Source organism: Cylas formicarius, unplaced genomic scaffold (assembly GCF_029955315.1).
Source record: "Cylas formicarius isolate icCylForm1 unplaced genomic scaffold, icCylForm1.1 PGA_scaffold_5__7_contigs__length_24384050, whole genome shotgun sequence".
Lineage (NCBI taxonomy): Eukaryota > Metazoa > Arthropoda > Insecta > Coleoptera > Brentidae > Cylas > Cylas formicarius.
The window spans coordinates 16,375,845-16,399,128 of NW_026844341.1; the positions used below are offsets into that span (position 1 = coordinate 16,375,845).

General features: G+C 33.6%; 2 protein-coding genes across 2 annotated transcripts in view; both read left to right on the forward strand.

The window, feature by feature from the left end:
• The window catches only part of LOC132701811 (uncharacterized), a 37,494-nt gene extending 14,493 nt beyond the window's left edge, over positions 1-23,001 (forward strand). The window contains exon 7 of the mRNA XM_060670023.1: positions 22,699-23,001. The gene's annotated coding sequence lies outside the window, so the exon portion shown is untranslated. The remainder of the gene's footprint in view (positions 1-22,698) is intronic.
• The window catches only part of LOC132701812 (uncharacterized), a 159,784-nt gene that overhangs the window by 4,557 nt on the left and 131,943 nt on the right, over positions 1-23,284 (forward strand). The gene's annotated exons all lie outside the window — the stretch shown is intronic.

A 23,284-nucleotide genomic window follows, 5' to 3' on the forward strand; every position in this document is an offset into this window, starting at 1 on the left:
TACTGAAGGCGTCCGTATTATTTAGATTTGCGAACTTATAAGTAAAGTACTAAAACTATATGAGTAACAAATATCACTGGTATATCCGCTAATTAGTAATAAAAAATCAAACGCGTCAAATTTTATTTTGTCAAGACACCTAATAACACAAGGCGTTCTTTAACGGTGTCCCAATACTGAAATGTTTTTATGAATCGCATATTTTTGATGAAAAAAAATGACACGCCACTGATTTTTTTCAGGTTAATATTTGCTTTTCTGTAATATCATTTCTGTATAAAAGTCATGACCAATAAATAACACATCATTCTTAAGAAAAAATTTGTTGGTATACACATATCAAATAATTTGATTTCCAGTGTCATTAGTTTTCTTTGGGTTAGGTAGTTTGATAACGTATCTAATTGAGTTTAACGAGGAAGAATACAAAATAAAAAATAATAAATCTGTATTGAGATGTCTAATCTTCAATCCAGAAAGTTATGTTGGGATATTCACTTCATGTGCCATTTTAAGGAAATTATCCTTTTTGAATAACTGTTGTTTAAAGTTACATTTCTTTTTAGAGGATGATTGAACACGAATGCCCACTGTTTTCATTAACTGACTATAAAAATGATAACAATTAACAGCTTGTCATACGTTTAATAAAAATAATGCAATCCTACCTTGAAAGCTAGATCACACTTACTTCAGATATTTCACTCCTTAATAGTTTACTAAATTCTGTATGATTCTGTAAAAATTACTGCAAATATAGTGAACGGCTACTGACTAGTCAAGACCACGGGTACTACAATAAATGGGCATTGTGATTAGCTGACCGCATAGCGTAGATAAGGAAGTACTTTTCAGACAAGAGCCGATAAAGAGCAAGATTGCTTTCGAAAAATGGTCGCTGGGCGGGGAAAGTTCGTAGCGCGTAGCGCGAAGATGCTTTGTATTTGTTGGCAAAAAAGCAACGCATTGTTTTTCTATCGTGCTCCTGCGGGCCACAATGGAACTTTGGCAAAATCGATATAATTATATTGTCCCTGCACCCAGAATAAAGAGTCTTTGACGTGTCGCTAAATTTCAAGGCCGTGGCAATCCACGACAAATATAAAGATTTGCAAGTATCTCGCGCACCCTGTACGAAACCTGACTGACACTCTCATAATTCACGATACTGCTTAAACCAAATTATCTTATGTTTTATAGTTTTTCATTTACGGCTAATAACGGTTAACCTACCAAAAAAGGCAATTTTCAGAGACTTTTTGAATTTTTTGGCCCATAATCGAAACGCAGTGTACATAATTAAAAAAAAAATGGATATAGAGGTTATAGCCCTGGATCTCCCACGTTTCCTGGTCCAAGAATTTTACCGATAAAGTAAATGATTTTCAAGAAAATAAGTATTTTCTGAAACGGATGGATTTGTTCAAATATCTAGAAGAGGGTATGTAATAGACGAAAACTGTAAATACAAAAATTGTAGCTCTTTATGCGGCCTTTGACACTGTTTGAACCGACTGGACGATTTTTGATTCGCGTTTAATAATTTACTCCGGAAAAGAACAATTTTCTGGGGCTTTTAGATTTTTGTCTATAATTGGAAAACCCTGTATGTAATCTAAAAAATGCCTGAAATAAATGTTATAGCACTGGATCTTCCAGGTCTGCTGGTTAAAGAATTTAGAAGAAGAAAAAAAAATCGAAATTAAAAAAAAAATACTTGATGAAATTTGATTGCACCCAATTTCCACTGTTTAAATGTGGACATGAACTTTTACTTCTCTGCTAAATTTGAAGTCTATATCTGCAAATTTAGGACTCTTAACAGATTTCTTATATAACACGGAATGTCGGGAAAACCCTTTAGAATAGGTGAAAACCTTAAATATAAATGTTTTAGCTGTTTATACTAGACATATCGTCATGTAAAAGAAACTAATATCTGAAACACTGTCTTTTAGTTATAGCCAGTTTTCATTATTAGGGGTACCCATTTTCAGTTTTTTTGAAAATGCCTATACTTTCTTGTAAAATTATCAGAAATAACATTTTTCGGAAACAAATCTTGTGCTTCTTCTCGTTCAAGAATTTTTTAGGTTGCATAAACCGTTTTCGAGAAATGATTTTGTTGTTAGACCCTTGCAAACGCGATATTTAATTTTTTTAAAATAGTTCCCGACCCCCCCAATAGGTTCCGTTAGCGGACCAAATGCTATTTGCCTGCACATTTGAGGTCGATAGCTTCAAATTTCGGACACTCATCGTGTTTCATAGCAACATCCAAAAAACAGTCGAAAATCGAAAAAAAACAGATGGACGCCAAAGTTTGAATGCAGCCATTATTGCCTATCTTATGCATCCCATGGAGTGTAAAAAAGGAAAAGGAAAATTTGAAGCGTGTATTTCAAACCGTTCGGAAGTTATCGTCGAAAAACCCTGGAACTGAGAACGGAGAAAGGATCGACAAAAAAAATTTTCAACGCTGATCATTTGTGTCCGGTAGTTACTGAGATCCGGAGTTTAGTGAGGGGCGCGTATACTTTTTATTTTTATTTTTATCTGTGTACGTTGATGGGTAATTACTCCGGGTGTGACGGCTAGACACTGCGTCTCGCCGTTTGAGGATGCCGCATGTGGGGCGATTTCGACCTTTGGCGTTTTCCAAAGGTCGATTCACCTGTTCAGCGGTTCCGCAAAAGCGGGTATAAGAATGCCTCTGCAAGCTAGCCGAAGAAAACGAAAAATTCAACGTAGAAACCTGATCGGCCGCGTTTTGCTTTTATCATCCGTCTTCGTCGTCGACCGAAACTTTCTTTCGACCGCGATTTTACTCGCGCCAGACTATCCGTCTCGTTCTTCGACGTTTTTCATCGCTCTTTTTTTGCACGCCGCTTGAATCGCAATACGCGCTCACCAGACCAGTTTGCCTCTGTGAGCACGATGTTGGCCGAATTCATCAAACACAATTAATAATAATAATAATAATAATGTTTATTTCCATATTTATAAAATTAAAAACCAACAACAGAAGTCCCGCTGCAAGGAATGCCCAGATCCAAGCCAAGACGAAATGAAAGAACGAAGACACGAGTACAGAAAACGGGAAACAAACAACATTTATTTATTATACATTCTGAATTGTCTCATAGACTTAATACCCTTGAATTTGACATATTTGATTCTCGAGTTCGCACAGACATTTCATCTATCATTCATAAAAAGTTTCTTGGACAAAAACTAATGTTACAGTGTATAATTCCGTGAATATCTGAACTTTTGGCTCATAATTATTTTGATAAATGGATTTTCATCAAGTAAAAGCCACCTCAGTTCAACGTAATCACTTTGGCCTGTCAAGGACACTGCGCCCAAGTCCATTGATTTAAAATCTTTATAAAGGCCGTCACCCCTTAGACCAGAACTGTTGAAAGGTATTGAATCACATTGCAAGGAAAAGGATAGTGGTGGGTGATAAAAGGCCATTGGCAGCAAAGCCTCAACCATTAAAATTTTTTAAATTCAATTTTGCCTTCAAACTAGACCCAAATTTTTGTTTTTTACAGCAAAATAGAATTACTACAGAGCCTGTTAATTATGGAACCCCTAATACAATACTATACATGTCTGATTGTTTATCAATAATAATCGATACTCAATAATCACATCACTTAACTTTATAAGGTAAAATGAAGTCTCGTGAAAACCTAGATACCAGCATATCTCGATTAATCATGTCAAAAGCCTTCGTGTAGTCCAATAATAGTAAAATGTCGTTGCCCGATTTTTATACTGCTCAGATACAATGTCATCAATTATACGAGGTTAGCGCCAAAATTTCCCATCCTGACATAAACGCAGCTCCAGTGTCACGATAAAACTTTGCCTTCTTTTAAATATATATCTTAGTAAGCAGCGAAAAAAAAATGAAGTCTTGCGTCAAATAATTTTTTATTGACAGCATTTTAAACAAGACGTGTCCGAAAAAATGTCGCAAATGACGCAAATTGAGTATAGAGCAGTCAAAATTTTTGACAAAAGAAGGGTTAGCACCAAAAATTATTAAAGAAATGCTGGATGGTGTGTACGGCCAAAGTTCTCCTTCGTATTCTGTAGTGAAAAAATGGAAGATTATTCAAGAACTGGTCAACCAGTGGAGGTCATAACGGAAGATATTGTTGCGATTGTGGAAGCGGTGGTATTGAGTGATCGACGTTCAAAAGTCAAGGAAATCTCAGTAATTACTAAGCTTTCTGATATAAGTGTTCGTCGAATCCTGCATAATCATTTAGGTATGCATAAGGTTAGTGCAAGATGGGTTCCTAAAAACCTTTCGGCTATTCAAAAACAACGGCGTGTCGAGTGTGCGCGGTCTTTTTTGAAACTCTGTGGGTGGGAACCGAAGCCTGTGATAGAAACTATTGTCACGGGAGATGAAACTATGGTTCTCTATTATGACCCTCTATCGAAAAAAGAATCAATGGAGTGGCGTCCTAAGGGTGAAGCTCCTCCAAGAAAATTCAGAGTCTGTCAGTCAACAAAAAAGGTGACGGCCACGATCTTTTGGGATTGTGAGAGAATTCTTTTGATAAATTTCAAAGAAACTAATACCACTGTCGATGGTAAATATTACGCAACATTATTACATAAATTGTGATACTGCATACGTGTAAAACATCGAGGAAAACTGACCAGAGGCGTGCGTCTTTTGCACGATAATTCACCAGTCCATACTGCTGGTGTTCCACAAGCTGCCATTTTCGAGTGTGGGTTCCAACAGATAGACCATCCTCCCTATAGTCCAGATATGGTCCCCAGTGACTATTATTTGTTTGAAAATTTGAAAAAGGACTTACGTCAACGACGGTTTAACGACGAAGTTGAGTTAAAAGAGGCTGTTTTAGCTCATTTTGGAGACAAACTAAAAGAATATTTTTTTGAAGGGATTGAGTTGTTAATAAAGATATGTAATAAGTGTATTGAAATAAGGGGGATTATATTGAAAAATAATAAAAAATGTTACTCTACTTGGAACACAGTTGGGACCCCAAGTGCCGGGCCCAGCCCATGTGGCTCGGTCGTCACAATATAATGTGGATGTTTTGGTCCAACACACCTCATATCGCCTTAACTTACTGGCAAAACGTGCTCGTTTATCAAAAAATGCCTAGGGGTATTTTTTTTTAGTAGAAGTTGGGTGCGATTTTACGGCTCGGTTTTTACGCTAGGAGTGCCCACTAGTTGATATTAATAAATAATATGCTTTTATATGGGCGTTACTATAAGAGTTAAGTATGGAATACCTGCGATGCAGCGTGATTTACGATCAATTACGTGGCAAATAGATCCGTATATATGTTTGTTTCGCAATGGAATTCTACCAAGCAAATTAAGATCGTAAGAGTAAATAGTGGTCCAATAACCTATGACGCCCAAATCCCTCACTTTTTGAAATATTTTCAGTTTATTTCCCACACCAACGAGCTTATAATCATTGTTTCTTTTAGATACAATACATAAAAAAATCTCAAGAAAACGAAAAATTCTCAAATTTATGTAGTTGAAATTTTTAAGTGTTGTAGAGTTTGATGTAGTATTCTAGTAAAGGTAAAGGAGTTTTCATCAGTCGCAATTGTAATTTGATCATCAATGCCAACAGAAATTAGCTGGCAACATCGCAAATATTTGATGAACGTACATTTGAGTTAATTAGTTAGTCTTTGTTGATGAGTTTTTAAAAATATGTTGCTCATCGAAAACACAAGTAACGTAAGATAAGTTATCTATCGAAGACTTCGTGGAATTAAATTTAATTTGTATAATTAGAAGGAAATAATGTTTGATACATTGTAAATATTTTGGATAACCGGGAGTAAAATCTTCTTCAACACAGTTCTCGTATGAAATTGTTTCTTGTTACTTTCGAAAATCGGTGAAATCGAATTTTTCGAAGGTATCTACGCTCGTATCAAAATTTTTGTCTCTCGTTGGCGGTAGGTCCCAGGGGACCGTGGTTGGTACAGAAATGATTGGCCTATAAGAAATGGCCTCGATCTGACTCCGCGATTTTCGACTGTTTTTTGGACATTGCTATGCATATATATGCAAAAAATTCTTGAACAAAAAGACGCAGAAGATTTGGCTCCAAAAATTTTTATTCTTGACAATTTTTCAAAAATGTACAGGGCATATTCAATATAGATGAAAAAGGGGTCCCCTATTACTGAAAATTTGCTATCCGGACTCACATTTATACTCTTTAAACTGGGAGCAATAAAATAAGACGAAGTATGTTTTTAAAATTCTTGATTTTTTTTTATTTTGGCATTCAGAAAAACATATTTTTCTTCAAAAGCTTTCATCCGATCGGAAACATTTTACAACCGTGATACGTGGGAGATTCGGCGCTATAATTTTTGTTTCACGTATTTTTATGGACAAAAATCTACTCCATGGTTTCAGAAATGAGGTACTTTCTCGATAACGATTTATATTATTGCAAAAATTCATATATCGGGAAATGTGGGAGATCTAGATCCTACTTGCGGCATTTTTTGGATTATGTAAAGGGTGTGTCGATTATTTGTAAAAAAAAAACAAAGAGATCCTGAAAGTTGCCGTTTCCGTGGGTAAATTATTTGCCGTAAATGAAAACATGGGATAATTTGCTTTAAACTGTGTCGAGAGAGAAAGAGTCTCAAGCTTCGTTTATCATACAGGGTGCGCCAAATATTTGAAAGAATATAAATGGAAATCGTTATTATTTGTAAAAAACTTTGAATTTACCAAACCGGCACCGGGTAACTCTCTGATATCAGTTTTACGGAGGTTTGGCCGAAGGCGCCATTTTCTAAAGTATCAAGTTCTGCCAGTCTGTTGGCTCACATGGGCTGTGTGTTAGAATTAATGTACAATCCAATCACAAAATGAGGATGATAGCAGGAATTATCAAATCCACCCCTACGATATGTCTTCCTATATTGAGTCATAAAGCTGTTCGAAACGTAGACCTCAAAAACGTCCTTATATATTGCATTCCAATCACGTCCTCTTAAATCTGCAATCTCGCAGATGAAGAGATCAACTTGTTTAATATCTGACAACAAAAATTGACCAACAAGCTAAGTAGCTAAATATTATGTATAATCGAAAAATCATTTGGTCAATACTAAATAGAATACAAACCCAGCGTGGAAGATGCACCTCCTTCCTGCAATGGCGACCACATAATCAATAGCATATTCCGTATTTATATTGTATTTGTTTTGATAGAGTTTCCTTATAATTACCAAAAAGTCTCGGATCTGTTTATAATAATAATAATAATAATAATAATAATAATAATAAATTGCTTTTATTGTTGTATATTGTTATATACAAATATACAGTAGAGAAGGGCAAAGTCTAGCAAAAGCTACTCCACTGAACTTCTTAAATGTTTAAATTGAAAACTAAATAGGGAATTATAATTACATTGATAAATTAAATATAGCAAAATAGATAAATGTAATAGTGGAACAATAGAAAGTTATTACAAGTAAAAATAAATAGAATAACATTGAAATATTTTTTGAAGAATTTAATTGAATGTGATTTAATTGAATCGGGAGCACTATTAAAAATTACAACAGCGTTATAAGAAAATGATTTGCGGAACAAAGATAAACGATATCGTGGCAGTGAGAGTCTGTAGGCGTGCCTTAAAGCCACTGATTGAACATTACGAAACTGTAATTTAGGTCCTAAGTAGGACGGATTGGATGTGCTAATAATTTGGAAAGCCAAAAAGTACTTGAAAGTCAATTTTTAGCCAGTTAAGTTCCTGGATTTTGTGGGAAAGCTTGACAAAGACATGGATAATAGAGGACTCAGCCATAGTTCATAATCGAAAGGACAAGTGATTGAGCCAAAAAGTTTCCGTGAATTGAAATTAAGGACAGTTCTATGCCTGTATAAATGGCGCAAAACCAAATAAGACTTTTTCACCAACAAAGATACATATTCCATGACAATACAATACAATTCTACAATCAAATATAACACCAAGGTTTTTATTACAATCCACAATTTTCAAATGTTCACCGTAAATTAATAAATACATTTGGGATACTTGTTCAATGTTAGGTTTAGGAGAAAAGAACATTACACTGCATTTTTTAGCATTAAGTTGAAGATTATGCCTAGAAGAATATAGAAATAAGTAATGCTAATCCAAATTGATATAAATTGAAGCAATATCAAATAATTTAGGATCGCAGGAGTAAAATAGCTGAGTGTCATCAGCAAATGAATGCAAATTCAAATATTTGATGGACGCACCTTGCGATACACTTGATGAAACAGGGAGAAATTCACAACTTACAATGTCAAGAGTACCTCTCTGATATCTGTTAGCTAAGTAGGTTTCAAAAAATCAAGTCGAGATATCATCGAAGCCGTGGTAACACAATTTGGCGCACATAAGTTTATATTAAAGCTAATTAAAAGCTTTAGAGTAATCTAAAGATATAAGTGCAGTGGCAAGACCATTATCTAAGAACTAACAATGTGATCGTTGATGTGTAAAAGTAGACTAATAGTACTAAAACCTTTACGAAATCCAGATTGACTGTTAGTGACAATATGATTGAAAATAAAATAATTATAAATTTGTACATTTATGACTTTCTCCAAAACTTTAGATAAGGTTGGAAGAATATTGATTGGACGAAGGTCTGAGAACTGGCTGGGTTTATTATTTTATACCAATGGCGTGATCAAAGCAAAGTTCCAAATACTAGGAAAATAGCCTAGTTCCAAACAGAACTTAATAATATGTGTAACGTATGGCGCGGTCATATGTGGGGTCATCTGAAGCATTCTAGCAGGTACACAAGAAAGAAGAAATTTCACTTTAAGTTTGAAATAATGGCTTTAATTGAGTCAATAGTTGCGAGCTGAAATGCAAATAATATATTCGAGTGGAACTTGCGTTTTTTTTAGAAAGAAGTGAAGAAGTAAAATAATGATTAATATCACCAGTTAGGTGGTTAGTCGGTCGATTACAAATTTTAAATATATTTAAAGTTTTCCATATCTGTTTAGAGTTTCTAGAATCGAAATTGTAAGAGATGTGTTTCTTCTTAAATAAATCAATTTTCTGACCACGAAAACAATTAGGGGCTTCTCGGGTTCGATTTGGAACTGATGTCATTGATCTAAACGGGATGCTTTCTCTAGCGGCGACGCGTACGTACATCACCTGTCCGTCCAAGCTCGTTAATTTTGTTCTTTCTTCCTTCGTTCGTTAATTGCGCGGAACAGCTGCGGCCATCGCTGGGTCGTTGAAGTCCCCGCGCGTGTTTGGCCTCCGAAGAAACGAAATAGGACCCGCAATTTATTCGTCATTACGTATTTGGTAGATTTATTCCCCTTCTTCCCCCGTTTCTGTCGGCTTGTGTTAAGGATGGTGATTTTTTTACGTTCTTCCTTTATTCTTGGTTTTACCATTCCTTTTTTTCACTTTAAAACTCCGTCGTGTACGTATATTAATTGTTTTTTTTCATTGAGTTTTCTTCAAGACTGTTAACGTATTCAAATACTGTTGTTAGTAAATGTATGTGAAAACTCCGTGAGTTTTCAGATACATTTCATTTCATTACATTTACATTTACATTTACATTTCATTTCACATACATAAAAAAAATTGGTCTCGAACAACTAAATTAGCTGATAGGTCTCAATTATATAATAATTATTACATATAAAGAGCATATTTTCGAAAAATACCGTTGCACAATGGTAATGAGTCCACGCCAAAGATCAGTGCGTCCCAAAGTTAGCGGTTTTGGGCAGCAAAGGCTACTTTTTCATTAACCCACATTATCTCAAGCATTAAAAAAATCAAAAAATACTTTTTTGCTCTGAAATTATTTATTTTGTTGCATTTTAGAATACATTACATGTGTCAAAAAATAAATAAATAAAAACTCGAAACATACAAAAAAATGCTGGTGCGTAAATGAACAAAAAACATTAAATAATGTTTTGGGGCACATAAGATGTAACATATAATTTACACATAAATATACAAAAGAAAGTTGAAATTCGACAGAAAGCAAGTAAAAGTAGATTGTTTTCCAAATAGAACGTGATTTGATACGAAAAAACGCATAATATTTTATGGTGCGTGAGCGCACCTCTGGTTACCCCCGGTTCCATTTTTGGTGAAATTTTGCAAAGCATGAAGTATGTAAATTGCACATTACACTTATTACAAACGAAAATTGTGTGGCTGTGGCAGATTCTACATCTCCTTCGGGCTTTAGAAGCATGAACAATTATAAGGTGACCTTGATTATCATAACGCACTTCATCTATGGCAGGTGCAAGATTTCTTTGAGTAATTGTTTTATCAGTTTTTAAAAGTAGCAAAGCAATGTAAGATTTAAAATGAAATTAATCATTTCGTCATCAAAAAACAATTAAAATATTTCAAGCGCAGTTTTTCCAGAAAGCCTATTTTTTAGTTTCTCACATGATCTAAATTCATCGGATATAGATGTGTCTTTTGAATTCCATCTGATGAGTCCCATTCAGGTTCAATAGTTGATGAATTACAGGACTGTTGAAGGACAGCTGTATCATTCGGTGTATGTAAGTCCAAAGTTCCAACTATATCATTTGGCTCCCCAAACTCTTGCAGATTTTTGTTATCGTTCATATCTTCTTCGCCAGTCATGGTATCCACGTCGGGTGGAATATAGACCGCGTCAATATGTTCTGTAAATATTTTTTCACGTTATTTTTAGTATAAATTTACAAAGACTGGAATGCTACAATACATAAGAATACGTAAATCCAAATAATGCTTACGACTTTCATTGTTATTGTCCTCATCCATCACGATCTCCTCCATAGCCGCCTCTAATACCTTATGAGTCAAATAACTCGGGAATGCCATATTTTATGAACTGTAATGTTCACTGCACACATGTTTATTCTACATGCGCTAACTTGTCTAGATTTGCAATAACAATGTTTTGTTTCACAGATAAAACCAGTGGTGCATTCACGCACCAGTCAATATTTTCAAAAAATAAAGCATAATCAATTATTTCCAGTGTATGTTTTCTGCGATATAATCTACATGCTATAAATAGACTTAACAAGGAAATTTTGGATTTACTTGAAAATGTGATTTATGTACCGCTTTTGCTAACTTTTTAAGTCATATATAAGATCTTTCCTTTACACATAAATTAGCGATGTCTACTGTTTTATGTCCTTTAGTAGTGATAATAATAAAATTTCTAAATGGATGTACAAAAATATTTCCTGGATGTGTCAAAAAAAACATAGAATAGGTGGTGCATTAACGCAGCACTGGGACAAAATGGGCTAAATGGAAGGTGACGTAAACGGAAATATAAATACAGGGTGATTTTGAAATTTGGAAACTGGTTTAGATTGGGGTCTTTTGCCTAAGATTCAGTGGCATAGTCAGTTCTGTTTCTAACAGACTTGACGGATTTTACTGCAATCTGCAAAAGGTCAAGTACGAGAAACAAACTTCAAATTTTGAGTCCCAAGGTACTGACCCATTTGTTTACGGTACTGAAAAAATAAATGTTTGTAAACAGTACTCAGGTGAGGTACTTTCAACACGATTCCCTAGACGCTGATCAAGGTAGATGGCGATCGAGTCATATAAATCAAAATTCAAAATTTCATAAAATTTTAAAGACAAAAGTTGTCAACTTAGAAATTAACCACAAAGTTGTCCTTTTTTTTTTGGTTTGGTCATAGATATAAGAATTTATGAAGCAATTAGTTCAAATCATTTATTGCGAAAAAATTATTATAATTAATTAATCACCAGTGAGAACAAACAATAGAAGGACTAACTAGTCACAGTTAAAACAGAATCACCTATGTTGAATCCTGCATATCCTTTAATAATTTTATTAGGCTTATTTACACCTAAGAGTTATTTCAAATACAAATACAAATCGGCCATGAAAAATACAGATATTTGTGCATAATGTACATACTGTCAAAATAAAATTTTATGCGATATCCAATTTCTCATATTGTCACATTTTAAGGCCATATTAGAAGGAAGAAGAGTCAGAATTTAAAATAATATTTACGAAACGTCACGACAGCCGAAGTATGTTAGGAAAATCGACAACTTTTTTAAATCAGCTACTCATTAGAAAAAATAAAAGAAAGATATATGCTTTGGATTTAAAATTACATGTTACATATTTTTGGAAAGCTCAATAAAATTATTAAAATACGTACGTGGTGTTCCATGACCAAATAATTCAAGTTTAGTTCATATATCAAAATTAGTGCGCAGCAAAAGTATCAAAAATATTTTCAGCTTCATAAAATGGCCGCTAGGAGGCGTAGCCTCTACCGTAAAATGGAAAAAACGGATTTTCTCGAAAATATTCCAAATTATCCTATATCATAATTAGTTTTTACTTATCCGAGAAAATCATAAAAATAGCTGTTGTTGACATGAAGCGCCTCCTACCGACTCGTAAAAGAATTAATATGGTCATGGTCAATAGTCAGAGCTCCTATAAAACCTCCTTTAAAACTAAACTAAGTTCGTCGAAATTGGATTAGCCAAAAAAAATTATTCAACTTTATCTAAACCAATATTTGACCCTTCTCTCACCCTCAAAATGACGAGAATGAATGAATCCTGAAGTTTTATTAAATATATATCTTTAAAAGAAGTAGGATCCTGTCCATATATAAGAAAAATTATAAACTTACCTTATTTTTTGTCCTATCTGAATAAAAATATAGGATGTTCCATTTAAAAATCTTGAGATTTTGTTAATTGAATCCTCCAAAACGGCATATAAGCTATTTGGTATAAGCTGAGGCGCAACTGATTGAGTAGTGCATCATCTCCTTAGTCTGTTGTTAAATTTTCGTTGCAATACCTGGATCAGTGGCGTCACGACACAATTTTATATGGGGCAATCAAAAAGTGAAAAAAAAACACATAACCTCAATTTCTGCCTACATTAGGCAAAATTCGAATAGGAATTTCTTAAGAAATTGATCTTTACTTGAACCAAGGATTCCAAAAATGTCTAAATATACGGGGAGTAAAATTTAAAATAACAATGGTGATGCCTGCGACACTTTTGGAACACCCTGTATTATAATATTTTAATTCTTCAGGGGAGTCCAAGAAGCTTTTGTATCGTATAGTGGATCGTCTTATTTGGCACACGGTGTACATAACCATAACAAAATATGTTTGATACATCTTGTAATTGATTCAAAATAATTATAATTCACTTTCAACTACCTATTAAATCAGAGTGGAAAGTTTGTTGTCAATTAGGTGTAAATATATTATAATGTGTTATTCAAATCAAAATTCATAAGTTTTTTTGTGATCTTATCATATCGCGGTCGACAAGGCTTCCAGACCTAAGTCAAAGGCATTGTTTGAAGGCTGCCGCGGACCGCCGTTACAGTGGCAAATGAGGATACGTTGAATTACTGTCAATTGTAGCTGGCAATCATTCAATAATAAGGGGGGGTCACGGGGGGGCAATGTGATTCGCGAAAACCGACCCGCGGCCCGGGGGTATTTGTTATTAATTTCTGATCAAAATTGTTTTTTTGTTAATATTTTTAAAAATGACCAGCACTAGTCAAAACTCTGAAACAGTGAAACATTTCATTTTTTTCCAAATTTGGTATACCGGAGTTTCTAAGTATGCTTGATCAAATAATCGGCTCAGCTTGGGCTTCACCGAAATCATTAACATAAATAATGCAATTGTGTGTTTTAGAAGGCTTTATAATCATAAAAATACAAACATTGAATCATCCACATTGAAACTGTGCTGTGCTCCGAAAATTTTTTCTAAACATAAAAAAAAATTCTTGCAGAAATATGTTATTGCACCTGTACAAAACATATCGAAGTGGTTTTGCTAGAGTCCATATACCGTTGGCCCTAATAATAAATAAATTTGGTTAGTTTTGGCCAAAAACATGCCACGGGACTTCTGACCTGCTTACAAGACTCTTATCTAAATATACCCACAAATTAATAAACCATTTTATATGAAAGAAAATTATTAATAAATCAAATATCAGCAGTAACATAAACAAACAATTTGTAATTTAATCAGAGTCTAAATTACATAATAGTATATTATGCAACAAGTGGTGCGGTAAACGGCATTTTATTCACGAGTTTATTTGACACGAGCGGAGCGCAGCGGAGCGAGTGTTTAACAAAGGAGTGACTTATAGTATACCATGCAACAAGTGCGGTAAACGCAAGTTTTACCGAACGTGTTGCATGTTATAGTTTTTGGGTACATTTTCGCAAAACACGAATACATTCATTGACATGACTGTCAGAATTGACAAACGTCAAAATTCAAAGCGTGGGAAATATCTCCGAAAACATCCTATTGCTCCCAAAACCGTGCGGTAAAATCCCGGAAATGTCCGAAGTGGCTCGGATCCGTGGGAAACGAAACTGCGGTTGTAAACTGACGCTTCCCGAACGCTAGATCGGTGTGTTATTTAGGCATTTTACAGGCGTTAGTAGAAAAATTATATAACTTTGCCGGTTAATTCGGAAGTTTTTTAAATTTTGAACTTCTGTGAAATTTAAAAAAAAAATAAAGGAAGCAACGAGAGAGAAAATATGAATTATTGACAACATTTTAGACACTGGACCATTTTCCTTTTGTATTTTGGTGAAAAACTAGTATATAAATAGTCGTACTTAATGTTTTCTACATGAGTTTTAATCCCTCCAATATTAAATTTAAAAAACTTTTAATTGTGAAGATCGCTTCCTGAAAAATAATATAATGTTTTAAAATAAAGACCTAACGGTTATTCCTCTATTCAAATCGAGGCTCAGTTTGTATGCCGATGAGACACAGAATTGAGTTTAGTTTCGACTTATTATTTATAAATGTTTTTATAATTTATAAATTTTATAATAATATTTTATAAATTTTCATAATGTTTGATTTTTTGATTTTTTATCAGTTTTATATTGTTAATACCCCGCAGAATGCAGAAATGGCGCGCGTCCACGCGATCGCAGAGGTCACGCGTGGCACGCGCTGAAAATTCCCCGACAAACATATTTTTGTTTTGGTCGTTGTTTATTCTGTTCGCATGTGTAAATAGGCGTATTAGTTTTGTTTGTTGTTTTGCTCCGTTGTTTATGGCAATTTCGTTAAAGCGCTCCCAGAGCGTGACGTTTTCGCCCCTTGTGAACGTCCGGTGACCACAACTACGTGCGTCACCCAGCAATCATAATTATTAAACACACGTGTAGGAGGAATTATTAGTAAACAGTCCTTTCGATAAAATTCGCATTTTTAGTTTTTTCATTGTATATATATAGCGCGAGCATTGAAGATGCCAAGTGAGATTTTGGCGAAACGTCTGCAGGATTCCAGTCGGATGCAGGATTCCAGTCAGAGTTCAACGAGCGAACGGATGATATCCCGGAATATATTGTCATCAAATATATATATATATATATATATATATATATATATATATATATATATATATATATATATATATATATATATATATATATCGTATTTATTTAAATTTATTTCATTTCTATGGATTGAACAAAATTCTTTTGAAAACATTTTGATTGACACGGAGAAGGACAAGTTTGTTTCTTTTTTCTTTCGATTTTGACGTTTGCTGAAAATATCCTGATGGCCGAAAAACTACAAGAAACGTTGTTAAACGCTCTACGTTTTAAAATTTTACGACCGTTTTTTTTCTTCTTCTGCTGCCTGACATCCACTGCTTCTTTTATTTATGCGTCATCTTCATTGTTTTATTTTTATAGTACATCTATTTGGATTTCGGTGTGCAATATGATCTTGCGGTGTCAGTTCCTTTTGTTCTTTAATGACTTTCCTATTTATTTTATCTTTCATTGATATTCTGACCATAGCGTTCCATGACTCTTTGGTATACTCCCTACTTTGTTTTCCAAAACCATAGTTTCAAATCAGCGACTGATGATGGTATGCAATAATCATTTCTTGGGAGTTGTTGGTACTTGACTGTCTTTAAGAATGTAGCCAAAACCAATCCAAGACAGACCTACCCGTCGCTCTTCACTTCAGCGTTTTGGTTTTCTTTACCTATTTTTATTATTTATTTGTATGATGTTTTTGGAACTTTGTAATTTTGTTTTATTTAAGTTCATAATCAGACCAGTGTGCTTCGTATTTTTTTTTTAATCTAGGATATCGGAGTTTATTTATATATTTTCTGTGAAAGTCGGGATCTTGTTTTCAAGTTGTAATCGGGCATCGTCCATTGCTTTCAGGAATAATCATGTTTCGATACTATCAAATGCCTGCTGGAATATTATATTCTTTTCAATCAGTTGTCTAAGACTGGGTAGGTGGTCAATGGTGCTAAATGTTTTTCGGAAACCTGTTTGTTGTACGGACTGATACGAATCTAGCTTGGTTGTTCGTTATGATCTCTCTCCACCTAGTTTCAACATTTCTAAAGTTATATGATCTTCTTCAGGAGATTCCCGATTTTTCGTTTAATGCAGAGCACGTCTTTTTTCAGGTATCTCTGATGTACATGTAGACGTGTACAGATTCTTATAAAACTCTCCTTGGTTACTGTTTTTATTTAAATGTTGTTAATGTTAAAATAAAGAAAGTTGTCACTTGTCAGACTAAGTAGATAACGATTTAATTTCTAACCGCGTGGGACAAACCTGCAAATTATATCAATTACCTCGCGAAAATACGAAAAAAAAATTAATAAAATACGGAGTATTACCCGAGTTTCATACGTTTCGCGAATCGTACCTATGTTTTTTTTTATTGTCGCCCGCCTCCGGTAAAGTTGGCAGCGACAATCTGACGCGACCTTTAGATGTAAATTTCTAGTTTACGCGCACTTGCGTTTATTATTTACCGTTTTTTCGCGTCCGACTTAATTGACAACATAATTTTCGTCGTCCGAATGAATCACCGTGGAAAATAAATAGGCATAGGCACGCCGCCATACCGGGTAGCTGTTGGAAATTTCGAATATTTTGAGAACGATGTACCCGTGTGTTGGCTGCCAAATTTTAAAACCGCTTTCGTTTTAACCCTGTATATTTTTTAGACCGGCATATAGTAGTTTAGACAGATGAAGAAAGAATTCAAAAAGTGCGCCTACGTTTTATACCTAATATCAGAAAGTATGTTCCTGTTCGTGGACTTTCGACTATCACATTACAAAGGTCTTTTGCTTTTAATATATATAAATTTTTAATAATTTTCATAATAAATTGAAGAAGCTAAACCCAAATCAGTTTAAATTAAAATATAAAACTTGTTTAAATATTTAGAAGTAATCTTAGATCCAAAAATATGTTTAGTAAGTAAGACTGTAACTGTTCGACTCAGCAAAAACCGACGTAGGAGGAACCAGAAGTTTTGTAAAAAGTATGTGGAAGTTTCTTTGAAACCAAAAAAAGTTTTAGTAAGCATATTGCATATGTAAGCAAAAAGATTGGTAAGAACATATTGGTTTTTAACAGTGGATCGCAGTTCGTCAGAAGAGCAAGTTGAATAATGTTGGTTTATGGAATTGTGCCCGATCGCGAACCAGGCTATGTCAAATTATCGTTAGAAAAAAAGTCATATTTTTATTAATATAATATCCATTCCAATCAGCACTTCAATGTTTCTATTGTAAAAACGACTAATTCCCGGAAAACTATTCTACGACGGTGTTCGTAATTTTAATGAACTTTGGATAATATTAAAAAGGCGTCTTGCCTAAAAGTATTAAAAGAAGGGATTACGGGGTATTATATTATTATTATTATTATTATTATTATTATTATTATTATTATTATTATTATTATTATTATTATTACATGCTATAGAGAATCATAGTTTTTTTTCTTTCTTTTTGACATAAAAAATGCTACTCCATCATTTTCCCTTTCCTTCAAACCGACGCTTATTCTGTGAAGTGTTCCTAACTCATAAGAATTTAAAATTTTTTACTATTTTTCCATTCTCATTCATTATCTAATGTTAAATAATGTATTCATATATTTATTCGAGAATTGATATCTGTTATATTTAAAAATATCGTATCATTCAAGAACTTTTCAAAAATTTCGTTTTCAATCACCTTTCCATTATTTTTATTCAATATTCAATTTGAAGATAGGTACCGTAATAATTTATTTTTGGAGTATTTTTTAAATACATACAAAGTGTTATTTAATCAGTGTCCGATATTTTACAGTGTTATAAATACTTTTCGAGATACAGGATGTCAAAATGTTGTATCAGGCAGGAATTGGGTGGACATTTCCAATATTTTCTGTGATTTTATCTGGTTTGGCCTCCTATTTATTTATTGTTTGCCGGTATTATATTGTTTAAAAATAATTTATTTATTAATTAACCAAAACTGTTTTTGAAAACATTTGTATCAATTTTTTTGAATTTAATTTTTTTACCAAAAATATAGTACAGTGTGGTATAGAAATTCAAGAACCTTTAAAAGTGGGAAAAGACTGAAACAACTTAATTAATAATAAAATCAAATGGCTCATATCAAAAAACACTATAAAACAATAAAAATAATATTTTGCCGCCCAGTATCTTGAATTTTAGACCACGCCTTTATGTTTATTAACTTTTTACCTAATTTGGAATATATTATAGGAAAATTTACAGAGTATTCAATTTAGAATAAAAAAAGCTTCTGCGTTTGCGGAATTTTTGAAATTTTTATTTCGTAAACCGATTAAAAAATTATAAGTGGGCAACAGCACCCGCGGCCACCCGGTATATTAATAGTTTTTCATCGGGTCGGGACGTAATAATAATATCAAGGGAAATAGGAAGCGATATCTTATTTGTTTGCCGCGTTTTGTTTGTTTAGAAAAGTCGCGAAATGTCAGCGGACAACGTATGGGGGACAAATCGCGCAGCCATTTTTCCTTTCTTTGGACGTTGTACGCGTCGTTCGCATTGTTTCACTCCAATCGCGACGATAAGCGAACTAGGTGGGCGTTTAAAAATCGGATTTTTTCTCGTCTCGCGCCCCACCCCGCGAGGAAGTGTTAAGGAAAATGGGGTGGGGCCGGGCGAGTTAAATATTTACATTTTAATTCGTTTCGATTTATTTATCCGTTTTTATCCCGCTGGTGCTGAATGAAAAATTGCGAGGTAAGGGTACTACCATTTCTCAATTTTTTTTTTTTTCGAAAAACGTCCGCCATTTTGTTTGAATCGCGCTTCGCGGCGACCTTGCCCGCACCGAAATCGGTTTCTCGAGCAATTTTTCGGTTCGTTTCGCGCGGTAATTGTCGCGAGGAGCGTAAAATTGCAGGATGTTTTTTCGACGCACGACGCCATTTGCATAATGGCGCTTGATAGGTCGCGCGTAACAAAATAAAGAGCGTTGTCGTTGTCCATTTAACCGAACCAAATATTTTTGAAAGAAAACAAAAAACGAATCGAGAGATTTGTACACACATTCCGTTATATTTAATTCGGTTCTTATCATAATTAATTTAATTAAACGAATGAATTTATGTTGCCTTCAAATATTGATTGTTCGTAGTAAGTTTCTACTTAATTAAATTGGTTTAATTTCGGTAGTTTCTATTTAATTGATTCTATTCATTAAGTGTAATTCTGAAAAAGACGAGTATTCATGAGTGAACAGAATCAGTTAAATATTTCAATTTAATCAATTGAATTAATACTATTCGCAAAGCTTCTGGCTTCCTCCTGCGTCGGTTTTTTATAATCAAACTTGCCGACGTGCCCTTTCAATCAAACCCAGCTTCAGTCAAACTCTGAAGAAGCCAACAGTATGATTGGCGAAACGTCAGCAAGTATGATTTATAAACAACCAATCCGGGAAGAATCCAGAAGATTTATAAATAGTAATTAATTTAATTAATTGTAGACATACCATTAATTTCATTAATTAATCTGCTTAGAAAGAGTAGATCGGTAAACAGATTATTTATTTATCTACTTATTTATTTTGTGTTTAAAAATTAATTATGTTGTTTTAGCATCATCTACGAGAATATCTGAATTTAATCAATCAAATTAATGATTTATTTAATAGAACACAAAGATCTGTAAACGTCTTACCATCAACTTTGTAAGCACTAAGTAAATCAATTTAATTTATTTATTGTTCATTATTATTAACAATTAACAAAATAATTTACTTTTGCTATGAGAATATCTTAAATTTAATAAGTTAAATTTTTGTAGTTGTTTAATATTTCTATTTAGTTGATGTGATTGATTAATTATTTGTTATTATATTATTATTAACGGCTGGTCTTCAGGAGCAAACTGAAATAGTTAAATTAGTTGAATAAATACAAAATTAAATTGCTATGCGAACGTTACTAACAAATTTGAATTAGACAAATAAAATTAACGAAGCGAATTTAATTTACTATAGATTTTTCATTGGTTTAATCAATAAATCTGAATAGAATTAAATGTAAACAGATTCTGTTCGGACCATAATTACGGTTTCATAAATTTAATTATAGGAATGCTATTTGCTACCAGAATACGTTAAATTGAAACAACGAAAATTCGTTAGTGAACTTCGACGGTACCATGTTATTTTCATTTAACCACTGAAATTAATGTAGTTTTTTTTTGTTTGTTTTTTGTTTTAATTATTTGTCGGTATTTGATACATTTCATTAATGAAGATGTTATCCGAATAGAACCAAAAGAACAACATAAATATATTAACGTCAACTTTTTAATGTGGATGGCCACTATATTTGATGGTTGATTAAAGTACGTTGATATTAAATTGATAGTTAATCGTAATTATTTTAAAAAAATATATTATGACATGACAATTGTTTCGACAACACCGTATCTTTAATATTTGATAAAGACACGATGTTGTCGAAACAATTGTCATGTCATAATATATGATTTCGTGAAAATCTGAACTTTTAGTTCTTATTTATTTTGATAAATCGATTTTCATCAAGTAAAAGCCACCTCAGTTCAATCGGTAATTATTTTATTCAATTGGGTAAGCGAGCCTTTAAAATTAGTACAGATATTTTTTAAATTTAGTTAATTGAGCATTGGTTGTTTGATTAATTCCGTATCGAGATTGCTTTCCCCATAACTTCAGGTGCAACTGACGACTTTCGTTTCAATGGGTCAGCCGTGTGAACGTATTCACGAGGAAAGTGTGGTGTCCTTAAAAAATAGCTCCTCCGAGAAATATCATCTGACAATTTCGTGACCGGTCGTGTAGATACTCGATTTGTGCTAATACACCGGGTGTTTTCGCCAATCGAACCTTGAGCACGCGAGAGAAGTGCTCGTAACTCAATCGCCCGCTGATAATTATTTCATCTGACCCGAATACTTTCGACCAATTAGGAGTCGGTTTGATTTATTTATCGGCTCCATCGAGTTGCTGTGTTTTTTCCAATAAGGTGCCAATTTTTTCGAATATTTTTTGAATAGTTGAAAATGTACGCGATTACCCAGATCATTTTTTTCACCGTTCTCGTTCTCGATTAGACTCGGATCCTTGACTGCGCGGGATAAATAACTCTTAATTACCCACCTTGTCAAATGATCGAATCGATTAGATCGGCGATTAGTCGTCTCGTTTGTCGTCTTTTTTTTCCGATCTAATTTTGTTGCGAACAGTTTTGCCGAGTCCCTTTCCATGGCGGTGTCTACTTTATTCATTGGTGATCGCCGTGTGGCCTCGCTGTCCGTTTCCCTTTTAAAAATCGGCAAGTGCTCTGTCATAAATCATAATTGGAACGGTTAAAGTTAGAATTTCGTGGTTGTTTAAAAATTTCTGTTGTGTTAGGTTTGGAAATACGTGGAATAACCTTCCACTAAAAACTGACTCTGACGTTAAACATACCTTTGATCTTAATAATATTTTATATAAATTGCCGCTTGATTCCTCAGTCAGAAATTTTTATTCAAATTTGATTTTAAGCAACAATGAGACGGAACATTTTCTTGTCCACTGAAATCACGTTCGAATAAATAAAAACATTTTAAGGCTGAGGCTAGCGTGTCTTCATAGAGCGAGTAGTTAAAGAAAATGTGGAAGAAGTGGGTATTGAACGAATGGTTTTGCAGTCCTGATGTTAATCGACGCCCTTCGTGATCTGCGGATTGTACTAAGAATTTATTGCAAACCTTATTGATGTGGATATTAGCTTTAAATTCTTCTTAGTTTTCACAGCTTAACCCGAGGCGTTCGCTTTGAAACAGTGTATCTCCAACAAAAACAGATAATATCATACCTTTTTCAAAACCTCTGGGTTCCACCTGCGTCGGTTTTTGTTGAGTCGAACTAACGTTTCGCCAATCGTCCTGGCTTCTTCAGATCTTGAACTCAGAATTAAAACACCTTACCTCTGCTCTTCTCTCTAATAATTTCCACATTAAAGATACTAAGCGTTCAACTGAGGTGACTTTACTGTATGAACATTCATTTAACAAAATAAATAAGAACTAAAAGTTCATATTTTCACGAAATTATATATATTCACATGACAATTGTTTCGACAACACCGTGTCTTATCAAATGTAATATTTACAAACTACCTACTACTATATATACCGAAAAATGACAAAATCTTAATTTATGTTCTAGGTAAATTCCCAGGACGATCCTGGAGTGGTTACGTCTTCTATAAGGAGCTGCGGTTTTGGAGTAATAAACAGTATGCAAAGTTAATCACGGGGTCGGTTGTAAAAGCACTATATTTCTGGTTGAAATATACGAATGCAGCAGCAGTGCAGCAGTTGTATTCTCATTCGCCTCCATTTCACTCCACTTTCAAATACCAATACGTTAAATACCTCTTCATTATTAAACTTAAATTCTACTAATCTAAATGTCTACATTTGTTAAAGACACTATGTTGTCGAAACAATTGTCATGTGAAAATATATAATTTCGTGAAAATCTGAACTTTTAGTTCTTATTTATTTTGATAAAAGTCACCTCAGTTCATTTTAAGGTTTTATTGTCATTTTCGGTATATATAGTAACAGATGGTTTGTAAATATTACATTTAAAATTTACATTACAACATCGAGAAACTTCCAGAGTCTGCGTAATTTCTTCATTTCATTTCTTCTGCTTTACTTGCTTTTACGATTTTCCACTTACACTTTGAAATTATACGTTTGACTAGCTAATTAAAATTGCAATATCCACCTTACAACTTTTTTGT